Source organism: Buteo buteo, chromosome 16, assembly GCF_964188355.1.
Source record: "Buteo buteo chromosome 16, bButBut1.hap1.1, whole genome shotgun sequence".
NCBI classification, from domain to species: domain Eukaryota; kingdom Metazoa; phylum Chordata; class Aves; order Accipitriformes; family Accipitridae; genus Buteo; species Buteo buteo.
The window spans coordinates 12,518,641-12,531,202 of record NC_134186.1 but is presented as its reverse complement, the minus strand read 5'-3'; the positions used below and the strand labels follow the sequence as shown (position 1 = coordinate 12,531,202).

At 39.3% G+C, this 12,562-nt stretch overlaps 1 protein-coding gene across 1 annotated transcript in view; it reads right to left on the bottom strand.

Moving 5' to 3' along the window:
- The window catches only part of BRSK2 (BR serine/threonine kinase 2), a 326,204-nt gene that overhangs the window by 243,214 nt on the left and 70,428 nt on the right, over window positions 1–12,562 (bottom strand).

Sequence of the window (12,562 nt, the reverse complement as noted above, 5' to 3'; positions counted from 1 at the left end):
TGAACAAGCACCTCAAAATATAACCAGCCTAGCAAAGACTTCAGTAACTGCAAACACTGAGGTTGCTTACGTATGTCTGTTGCCTCAACTTGTATCTTTAGTCTATCATCTCCTCGCAGCCTTTGTCCATCACATTCAACCTACCACCTCTTTACAAAGCTAATAGTACACACAGGCAACAGCACTGCTCTCTTTATTCTCATTTTCAATTCACATGCAAGATGTACAGCCTGGTGCACTGCAGGATTAGTCAAGTCTTCCTGATCACAAGAGTGTCCTGATTACAGATTCTACAAACTGGGCACCTGTCAAATTTCTATAGCTATCAGATTAAGACTTTCTCTTGTTTTTCAAAAAGCAAAGAAGATTTTTCAGATGACAAACTTTATAAAATTATATGTAAATCAAGGTATTTTAGGTCTTTTCCTCTACTAGATACTATACTGAGCATTATTTGGTGGCTTTGTCTACTGGGATCCCTGCTCTTGCTGATTTCACACTGGGTTTTTGGCATAGAAGTCAAGCTATAGGCATTGGTCCATATTTCCTACTCTCTCTGAGAACGGTTTGTGCTTTTCCATCTGCTTGTCTGACTGGATGGATGTCTAGGAACAGTATTGGTTTCCGACTCCTTTGCCCACATCCTACATATTTTAAGGTTTCACCGGGCAGAAATTATGCCATTTTGCACTATTTGTTTCATAAAGAGCTACGTCAAGGATAGGGTCAAAAATGGCAAGGCAGCAGCTGGCTAGTCTCTTCAGGAGTTTGGCTCTACTATTTCCTTCCTCTTCTCAGAAAGTGCTGAATGTAGATTTTTACTTCCACAGGGAAGGACCTGATAATCCCCTGGTGGGCAATACCATCTGTCTGTTCAGGGACACGTCCGTACATCACAGATACGCAGAATGGTATGACACACAATGAGTTCTGGGCTCCACAGAGCCCTCACCACTGGGCATCCACCCCATGGGGAGTGGTCACGCTTACAGTCACTGCCTTATCTTCTGGTAGTAAAACAATTTAAAGGATTTGAGTCTGTCCGTATTCAAAGAAGTCAATGGGATGGTAGTGATCTACACCAACTGAAGTATGGGCTAGCTAATTTCTAGACTGATGCAGAATTTGGCCCCAAACAGCAAGTCCTTAAGGGATCTTTTTGGAGAACTGCCATTCTAACACAGTTCACGGAGTGAGGAGCTGGAGCTTGGAAGAGAAGCCCAGGGAAGAGGTGAGGGCAAGGAAGGGAAAAGGAAGTTAACATTCTGCAATGGCAGCTACTGAATCTTACTTTCCCAATGGATGTTTTCAAGTGGATGTTCAACTGATATTCTTACATGCCTCTGGCTAAAGCACTGACTACTTTACTCCATTAGGACTTCTGGTTTACAGCATTACATTATATGGAAAGATGAAACAGGTAGAATTCAAAACTAATGGAACAAATCATTCCTCCCCTCCTACCTTTCCCCTGTCTACACATGACAACATAGTTCTTGTTCTTCTGTTGCAGTCGGTACATCGCATGTCACCCTTAGGACATTTGCAGTAACTTTTGGAAAGGAGAAATAAACTTTCCTTTGCCAGAGAGCACAGAGATAAAATGTTGGTTAGCTCACCCATGGGGAAAAGTAATCAATAAACATATTACAACAAAAATACTCACAAAGGTCTAATCACTACAACTTCCAAAGTACAAACTGCAAGCAAGTTTGGACCAGTAAAGGCTTTTTTTACATAGCTGGCAAAAGAGCTGTTTAATAGCAGCCATCCTTGACAGAAGCAAATGAGAGTTGAAGCTGCATCACCAGAGTCTCTTTGAGCAGTGCCTCAATGAGGCAAGCGGATAGTTGCTCAAAGCGCTGGAGCTGTTATCTAGATTACTATTTTGATTACTCTGCATTGCAATGAGAAGCTGTGTCAGGGACAGCAGGTCAACAGGAACCTAGTAAGCTTCCATTTTCAAGGGCTTTTTATTTTAGTGGTCTTCAATGACATTAAATGTGAACAAATGAATAAAAGAGCAAAATCCTCTAACTTTTCTCATTGCTTATTCAAGGCAGAGATAAGCTTTTTCAGCTCTTCTAAGATATACAACCTTAATTCTGCATTCCTTGTTTTCCTATTTATTCTTTATTTTAATGTTTTAAAAGCAATTACTGATACACAGTTACAGATGGACAGCTACAATGGATGTGCCTAAAAAAAAGCATCGAGGAATTGACTGAATGACCTTGAGTTCTAATAGTCAGTGAGTCCTCTCTTAATAAGAGTCATATCCACTGTCCCACTGAAGGAAGTCCCAACACCACAGTGTGCTGTTTTCAACAGGAAAAAACTAAAACTAAAAATCATATTTCTGCAAAAGTGGTAGTTTCACAGTTCAATGGTTAGCACACATATATTTAGGCTTCAAAGTATAGGGAAGGATAGGATTTTTCCTTCTACCTACTGTGTTCCCAGAGGATTGATGCTCTTCTCAGTGCTACGGTAGGAGATGGAAATATGGTTTCCATCAGATCGGGTCAATAGGACTACAAGGTCAGAAAAAAGGACCAGACTTTCTTGGTCTTAGCTGTTAGAAGCAGCAATTTAAACATGCACACTGTAATACTAGATGCATCCACAAGACTTAACAACAAAATTGCTTTATTCTATCTAAAAAAAGGTTTTGCCCGCTTTCTATGACTACTCCAAGTTCTACATCCTCAACCATTTTTCTTACAGAGGTGGTTGGGGAGGTTTGAGTACTGGGACAAGTTCTCATGCTGCCATAATGCTGACTTGCAGACATTTTAGTGGAAGAATTACAGTGTTGCCCCAACAAAGTTGTAAACCTACCGGTCCCAAGGTATATTTATGATGTGGAAAAAATAACATGTAGATAAAATCTTGTTATCAGCTAGTAACAATAACTACCACTATTTTCTTATTCAAATGTTCAGAGCAAAGACATCAGATATTATTTATAAAGTAATAAGGTGGCAGTCCAAAGTTACTTTGCTCTTGCCCTTCTCTCCACTGAAATTACCATACATAAAGCAGAGATATTAATAGTACTTGTAATTATACAGCTTTAAATACATAGGCAGCAGAGGATCTAATTCTGAAAGATGCTTTGCACTATCAAACCTCATCTAAACCTACAGGAGTTGTAAGCAAGTGGGCTTTTGCATACCACAGAACAGGAATCTGAAAAAGCAAAAGTTTCATAAACTGCTCCAAAAAGGAGCTGGCTGTTTATTTTTCTGTTCACCTTTTGGACAAATACTGTCGCTCAACATTTCTATTTTTTTCTAAATAAGAGAAATTTACTATAACCCTCCTCCTTTAAAACAAATGTCTTCTAATTACACACACGATGCATAGGCAGAAAAGGCAAGCGGACAAGAGAGAAAAGATGCAGTAACTTTTCACACTGCTAAGGTCATGGCAACCTTGAATGCTCCTCTAAGGAAAGAAATGGCATCCTTTCTTCAAAAGCCTTACACCTATCACAAGGGTCTATTTGCAGTTAAGTCTGTGAAAGCCTTCTGTCACCTGACACTAGTCACTACAGCACAGTACTCACACAACACAGGATTTGCACAAGAGAAGGGAACAGAGCAAAGGAGCGGCAACATGGGGAACAAACATACAACTCATTTTCAAAACGTGTTCAGTAGCAATGAACTTCACTGATGCTAGCTGCAGCTCAAACTCTGGAAAGCCCCAGCCCCTGCTGCTATGATCTGTGCTGGGTTGTCTGCCTGTATGAAAACGAAGCCAGGGCTTGATGCTGCAGACCCATGGGAAGCTAAGTGCTACTGTGTAGAATTGCTTTGCAATGCACGTGTCCTGCTTAAAGCCAACTCTGCTCCCTGCACCTTGAGCATCAGAAGGGATTTAATTTCCCTGCAAGGGCCCATGAGAAATGAACAATACAATGTGCACAGTGGGCATAATCCTTGACTCTTGTTGACGCCACACAGAAATCCATTCTGTCTTCTTCTAATCCTTGCGCACAGCCGAAGCTTGCATGATGAAGCTGAAGGGACAGGAGCTATTTATAGCCTTTAATTTCATCCTGCATCAGTGGATTTTCAGGCAAAGGAAACAGAGCTTTTAGCTTGTTTCCTTTTTTAACCTGTTCAGTGCTCACAGCTTGGAGAAGTCAAAATAGTTTTACTTCAGAGTCATTTAGTGGTTTCAAGGAAATAAATATCCAAAAGTAGGTCGAAAATGCTAACGGTTCAAACCCACTATTCACCAACAAGACAGGAGCAATGCAGGGTTTCCCACTGCTGCCCCTACAGTTCTGCAGATGTAGCATAACAAGGGAATATGCAAAGCAATATAGATCATGACACTTCCAAGGGCTACGCAGGCAAGCTGCAAAGAGAAAGGCATACCTATCCCCTCTACCCTGCTTGGTCCTCAATTCCCATTTTCTGGTTTGTTTTCCATTTTGCTCCTTGCAGCTGTAAAGTCAGTGTTTCTCTCCTGCTCCACTGGCACCCTTTTTAACATGGTCACACCATTAAAGCAGATGAGTTTCATGCAGGTACACAAAGCAGACAGAGAGCTGCGTGCATGAGATAACAGAACTCCAGGGAGACTGGAGCCTCTTAAGCCCCCTAATCCACAAGGCACACGCAACACTAGCCTCCTGCAAACAGACCTGAGTGAACAACTTGGAACAGCTAAGACATTTCACGAGGTTCACGCTTCTTGTCTGCATCCTGTAATTTTTACAAGCTTATTGCCTATTCAGTGGTTTTTCTCATTATTTTTGTCTTCTGTGATTTGACATTCCAAATCTATGATGTGATCTGTTTTGCTTTGTTAGGCATGACTGAATCAGACACAAGGAATCATTTTTTTCTTCCCATGTGCACAGGAATAAATTTTGTGAACATATACCTGCTAAAAGCTGTTGTTGAACATGAATTTGTGTCATCTTTGTCTACAAGCACCCATTCCAGTACAACTGAATAGCTTAATGTGCGTTTGTAAAGCATATGCAAAAAAAAAACATTAGAAGGCAAGAAAAAACTCTAATAAACATTCATGAAATTACCAATTTGAAACCAGGCAGCAAGAAACTAAAACAAACACCAGGGAGAAAATGAAAAGAGAAGAAACATAGGTAATAAAATCACATGATTAAACTGATTAACATGTTGTTGATTTAGCTGTGTAAGTTAATACTTTTATAAATAAGAAACATATCTATCCCAATGATCATTCTATATACCCATCGCTTGTTGGGTACTTCCAAGCAATTGATCTGGAAGCAGAGTTAGCACAGGGGTGACTGATAACTATCTGAGTTTAAGGAGCAGGCTTTGACATGTCTGAAAGTAACAATGATAGTCAAATGGTCTAGCTGACCTATTTACGTAGAGGATGGAAATCCCGAACTAGCACTGTGCTAATGCATGGGGAAAAAAAAAATAAAAAAAAATCAGTAACAGAAGCCAAATCATGAGGCAAACCCAGGCAGTATAAATCCCTTTAGCAGAAGACCAGCAGCACAACATCATGATAAGTGACATGCAGAAAGCCAAAAAAACAGAGGTGGGAAATGGGTGTGCAGTAAACTAGTTGTACTTCTGCATTTAAGCTACAAAATGAGACCACTGTTTTTCTAAAATCCCCCAAACACCTGGAGATCAGTCTTTGGGACTTCACATCCTATAATGAAAAAATTTTTAAAGCTTTGTTCTGTTTTCCTTTTTATTTTTTCCAGACAAGAGCGTGGGAGGTAATTTTAATGTCTGAAAAATACCAATACATTCTTTCTTCTTTTCCTTCTTCTCCCTTTGTACTTCCCCTCTTCTTGATCTCCTCTTAATTTCTGAAGAGCCTCAGTAAGGGACATACTTTAATTTTAAAACTAAATTTACTAAGCCAAATGACTGAGGGTATAAACCACTGCAGCTCCACTGAAGTCCACAAAACTTTACCAATTTGTATCAAAGTATGTTATTCCATTTTTTTTCTCCCTTTGGTAAGTTTTGAATCAAATCTCTTTTACTGAGGATTACAAATTCACCCTTATTTCCTACCAAATGTTAATATTCACAGTGGGTTAAGACTTTTAAAATCAGTTTAAGAAAATTAAGCACCCTGTGGCCATTGCCCTTCAATAAGAACTGATACCTTACTCCCTCAGTAGCTTAAGAAGTCCCATAGGTAGTCAAATCCTTCTCTCAATTACACTGGTAAAGAAGCACAGTTATTCAGAGGGGTTCTGCAGATATGTCACAGATGCAGTGAGTTCAGATTTAATTTCTGGAGAGCATCATGTACAATACCTTTCCTGACCTGCAACATTTGAGGAAGCATTGATCAGATCAAAATTCAATATTTCCAGTCCAGTAGTTTAAAGGGAGATACATGCATACATGGACATATAAATATACAGCTATATAAAAATATATAATTTTACAGTTACAATACTATATTATATAAATGGACAGCATTTCCCCAGCAAATAGCAACATACCTCAATGTAGCAGTTCTGATGCTTAGTTAACTTGGAACATACAGCTTATATGAAAGAAATCTTGTGGATTGCTCCTCCACTCCACCCAAATGTAGACTGCTGTGATTCCTACATATTCCTTACCACCTACCTGGCCCTTAAACAGAGCATATGTTTATACACCAAATAAACAAAGCAAGGAGACCCATGAACCCATGGAAGAAAACTTGTTCTAACACAGAAGAAAGCCCAGAAGGATGAACCTGTTTTGGGAGGAGGAGGGAGTGAGATCAATAGATACATCTATAGATTCCATGACCAGACTTGCAAAAATAAGTAAAAAACAATTTTATGTGAGCTTCTTGTCTGAGTTTGTTGTCAACTCTTCTGTGAAAGAGCCAATAAAGGTTAGATAAAGGCTCAGGCTTTAATAAAGAATCTTCTCTCTCCTCATCTACCTGCCCTATTTGTCTAGCCTTTTCTCTCCTGCTGAATCTCCTAAGAGGTCATGATCTTCTAGTTGCGACATCAGTGTCTGTTGCTGTGGGGAGTGGTTGGCAATATCACTAATACAGGATTATGATCAGCATGTTGCTCTGTGTGCCAAAGCAAGCACACAGATGCGGGGAATGACTTTGAGCTGCATCAAAATGCTTACTTCTGTTCAAGCTCCCCACTCTCCACAGACCACACAGGGCTGTGGAGCAGCTCTGCAGGGAGACAGTGCTTCCTCGCAGGACTAGCCATCCCACTAGCACAGATTCCATACAGGCAGCTAAAATCCTGCATGGTTTCTCCATCTAATCTCTTTTCAGAAGTAAGTTTGGGAAGCTGTGCTGGCTGTCTTTGTTGGAAGGCCTCCTGAAGATCTGTTCCAAGTCTCTGCCTGGCCTCTCTTTATCATTATCCTTATGTTCCTATTCAGTATCTACATACCTGAAAATAGATGGATTCCATGAAAGCCACTTCTTTCTTATTTATTTAACCGATTATGCACATAGCTTTACTGACACATTTATAGAACAAGACATCGAGAGGGAGCAGAACAGAGTAGTTTTCTGACAGAGAACAAGATTCCCTTAGTTCAGTATCCAAAACTGAACTGTTTGGCCTGGCAGATCTAGCTTGAAGATTTTGCATAAAACCAGGGTAAACCTCAGCAACATCCAGTTTCTTCATCACACAAATGCTAAGTGAAACTCTGCCGGCATAACCCTTCCAAATACCTTCTGTCTCTCATATGAACACAGCATCTACATCTGAAACAGAAGCCACTTAAACTCAAACCTTCCTGCCACATAAAAAACCACACAAATGTGACAAGTTTCACCATGGGATCTCAGATTGTACATACAATTGACAAAACAGGAAAAGCGCATTTCAATTTTAGAAGTATAAATAGTGCATCATGTATGCACTGGAAACTACCACTAAAACTAAAATGCACTTTCAAAAATCATCTACTGTTCAATCTTGAATTGATCCAGTTATTGCTACTGCAATTCTCTTTCCACTTCCAACAGAATCTCTTTTTAAAGTAATTTTAGGCATATATAAGGCATAATAAGAATTATCCTGAAAGAGATTTCCTGCTCTTGCCCACCGTCCTTCAAGGAATATTCTCCTTGCCAGGTATTCATTTATACAGTTGGTTATGAATGAGTAATGATAGTAACATAAGATACTTTTGGGACACTTTGGACCAAGTCTTCATTATGTGGAGAAACACAAGTAGGCAAAATGAAGAGCAAATTCCTGCACACTCTGCAGTTCAGAATGGCTTCACAATCTATGCTCTGAGATGCTGTCTTTTTGTTCGTTACTGTAAACCTTTCCAAATAATGAATAATTAAAAGCAGCTAAATTACATGGTATATCACATTAATGACCAGAAAACAGGGGTTTATCTCATCTTCCCATTTCTCTCTTTTATTACCTATAGTATTGTTGACCCTAGTCACCTCCTGGGTGTTACTCCCATTTAACCTACTCTCTACAGCCTGGAGCCAAAAGGAGCAATGTCACATAGCTTAAAGCAGAAGTCATCAGCAATGCCACCAGTGTTCTCCAGTTAGGAACTGCAGCAATACCACTTTGTAAGTACACATTCCCAATAACTACACAGGGTCTGAAAAGGGTATTTCTCAGGTTTTTCTATATTTCTAAATAGCGTGCTCCTTGGCACAGACCAAGCATGGGAAAAACTTAATCCCAACGATAACACATCTCACCAGTTTGTGGAAGCATGGCAAAACCAAAAACTTGATCTGCAACCCTGCGTGTGACCAACATTCATTGCAATCTGTCTTTACTTTCTTTTCTGAAGATACTGAAGAACAGCATCAGTCCTCACAGACTTGCCAAAGAGAAGAGGAACAAAAGAAAAAAGGTGGAGAGACTCTCACTGGTAGGGTGTATCTGAACTTACATTTACCATAGTATCCGCAATAAAGAATTCAGCCTAAAATCAGTTAAGCCCCCAATTAGTTTGTGTAGTATCCAAGTATGATGCCACTAAGAGAGGAATATGTTATCAAGAGAAGAATTAGCAAGACAATTAGCTCAAAAACTATTTATGGGAAATAGCATTTCTCTTCTCTGAAAAAGATTCTATCTTGTTTCTAGTGCATGCCAGCCTTTCCTCGATGGTCCCTTCCCCATTTTCTCAGGCTATATACCAAGAAAAGCCAAAAATATCACAGACTGTAATTTCAACTATTTACAGCATAGCCAATTGCATGAAAAACACATGTATCCTGCACATCTGCCACCGTCCTGCAGGCAAAAAGAAGAAAAAAAAAATCCAAGATATGTAACAAGATTTCCAGCATTTGAGTTGCAGTGATGTATTTGCAACACAGCATCATGGCTACAAGCAGCCCTACAGGGGCACAAGCAGATGGCTTGATATTATTCTCCAGACCTTGGATTGCCAAGTGTTAATAGGGCTGTAAATCACTCCCGTAAAAAAAAAATAAAAAAAAATCAGAGACTGGAAGTGTAAATGTGTGGTTTTATTCCTCTAGCAAAATGTGCATGGTATATCTATATTGCTACCCACTGCATAAATATTTTCTTCTTCAAGAAGTTCTTCATCTAACATTTTGGTTCCACAACTGGCCAGCTTCCAGTAGTCCAGAGAAGTAGTACTTGGTTGCAGATAATTAGTCAGAAATATAAGCCACACTTCAGAAGGAACAGACTGGAGATAGATTCAAATTCTCTAAATGTTGAATGAAACAGTTCAAGATCACCTCAGCTCTCAAACTACCATGATAGTATGAGATAGCCTCCTATGAAAAATAGTAGAGGAAATGTTACTTTCTCTCTACTTCTCAAAATAATGGAATCTCTTCCTAACCCCTAAATCTCCACTGCTTATACAACAGCCCAGGCGATAACTAACTCCAGACTCACACCACCGCCAAACAGCACTTTGCTAGCTTGTCTTTGCCCATTCCAAAGACCACTGACGTCAGTAAAACACTATCTGTTGAAACCAACGGCTGTGGATCAGCCGTTTGTAGATTTGTAGATTCCAGAGAAGCTGTACCCAAGCACAGATCTGGTATTTTACTTCAGTTTTTCCCTAGATTAATTCAGACCACTGAATCTGAGAGATTTTAGATAACAGTGATGTTAATCTGGGGGAGTAGGGGGAAGGGGGGAAACCTAGCACCGAATAATTATGCTTAAGTATCCTGCTAAAAGATGAATTATTCCACCTCTCTCTTGTTATAAAGCAGAGGATAGAATGCAAAATTACTGATTTCAATAGGTGCTGCTGATAGTATTTCACAATTGAAAATTTGAAACTGTAGAAATAATTTCTTTTTCCACGTACATTATGGAAAAAAAATTAACATGATGAAAAATTCTAATACATGGAACAACAACAAAGAATCTAAAAAGATAACCTGATCACAAACTGAGCAAACTTATGAATTGGCAAGGGGAGAGAAAAACTACCTCTACACATCTAGAAAGATGACAATATTAATTAACACAGGAAAAATGAGACCCAAATTCAGAGTTCCTGTAACTGTTGATAAAGATGTCCCTAAGATATATTACCTTTCCTTTTTATTCACACTTCCTTGCCAAGAGGTATAAATGTCACCTTCACTTCCTTCACTCTCTACACAAGGTCAGGGAGCTTTACAGCCTTCTTCCTGGGATGACTCCAAAACATGCCTGTTCAGCACACTGCCACACAGACACTATTGATCTCTGCAGTTGTACAGAAGTCAAAGAGCCAGCAGAAATCCCATTGTTGCAAGAAGGTACATGGGGCTGATGACAGCCCTCTAGAAAAAGAGTTCGTTGGTGAAGACTGCTCAACTAGAGGAACACAGGCAGGAAGAATACCTGAAAGTGTGATTATGGAAGGGGTTTAGAGAATCATTCCTTAGAAGAATTTTGGGAAAGAATGATGCAAAACAAAAATGCATACTGTTTTGGTGGTGAGCAAATTCAAAGGAAAGAGACTAAAAACCAATTCAGTCAACATCCAATTTGTCTCCAGGTTAGGCCAACAAAGGATGAGAATGCCTGTATTTCAGTATGGGTATTGTAACAAGCTTTAAGCACCAGTCCCTCAAAAAGTGCCTGAATGCCTCCGAGGAACAGAAAATGCTAACACTATAAGGCCAAATGATAAGCCTCTAATAGCCAGTACTTAAATCTGTTTCTTAATCGCTTCTCATTAGCAAATTGGTTTTTTGAAGTCTAACTTAGAATCAACAAGATTTAAAATACTAGCCTTGAATGAAAGATGTTGGAAGATATTCTTTGCTATTAAATCTATAAATAGACTCAAAATTTAGCCTAGTTTTTAAATCTCACTGATATGCCAAACAAGACAATTAAAGTACTCCTGCAGATAAAACAGTTTTCTTAACAACCGGCACAGACACCAAAATCTCCAGTCAGCATATAGCTGCTTCATTAGCCCATTCAGCTTAGGAGTTAGGAACAATTGCTTACTTGAATTTTACCTAGCTTAGTCCTTGTCTTTTTCAGAAAAGTTAACAATTAAATGATTAATCTAAACTAAATGCATTTATACTGTTGCATTATAAACTCAGAGTAGAGATGAAGAGATCCCTACAGAATAAAATACAAGAATCACTGACATACAGAATCACCAGTACTAAGTTTCACTGAAATCAATGTAAGCATGAATCTGGGAGAATTTTTCAATGAATCAGAAAGTGAATGGATGGATAAATCTTCTCAATAAAACATTCAGGGCCTCCATAGAAATACAGCAACCTGATTTTCAGTTTAGTAAACAGAGGGTACAGGCAAAATGTAAGAGCTGTAGGTAAAGGCAAGTTTAGGTTAGGAGTGAAAGGGTAATTCAGATTATTCTTTTTGTCACAACAAAAAGACAGCTCAAACCTGACTTATTCCTTGTGTTCTTGCACGGATGACATTGTGATATTAAACAACAGCCAAGTGTATCATGTTGCACTTGGAACTAGGCCTACCCATTTGCATTAAAATTCTGATTCAGAACATTTAAGACTAGACTTAAAATCCATCCTAAATTGACTACAGAAACTTCGTCAAAGTAAAACCAGAGGCTTTGACATAGCTCTACTAATAAGAGAAGAAGAGCAATAGTAATTCTGTGTCAGATAACAAACATGACATTTTTCAGGAGCGGAGAAGAGAATGAGCAGGCACATCCACGCTTGCCTGAGCAGACAGGGAGGCACATACAACAAAAGACACAAATCTATCCTTGTGCCAGCAGTTACAGCTCTGTCTTCCTGTGGAAGCTACACCCACTTACGCTGATTTGCTCTGTAGATACTTTTAGAACCAGATCAACGTGTGCAAATCCATAGAACCTTACCAAAACCCAATGGAGCAGTGCCAGTTTGCAGCAGAGGAGAATCTGAATCTTGCAGTACCTTTGGAGCTTGTTTGACTGAAGGGTTTTACGAGGGAGGGAATTCCTTTTCTTTCAGCTTATTTAAATGACCTGCAGTTACTATGGTTACTCTTAAGGCATCTGAAATCTGCCTGCATGATGCAATTGGTGAAATGACAAGGTACAAAAATTGATGTTCCTGTGAAACAGGC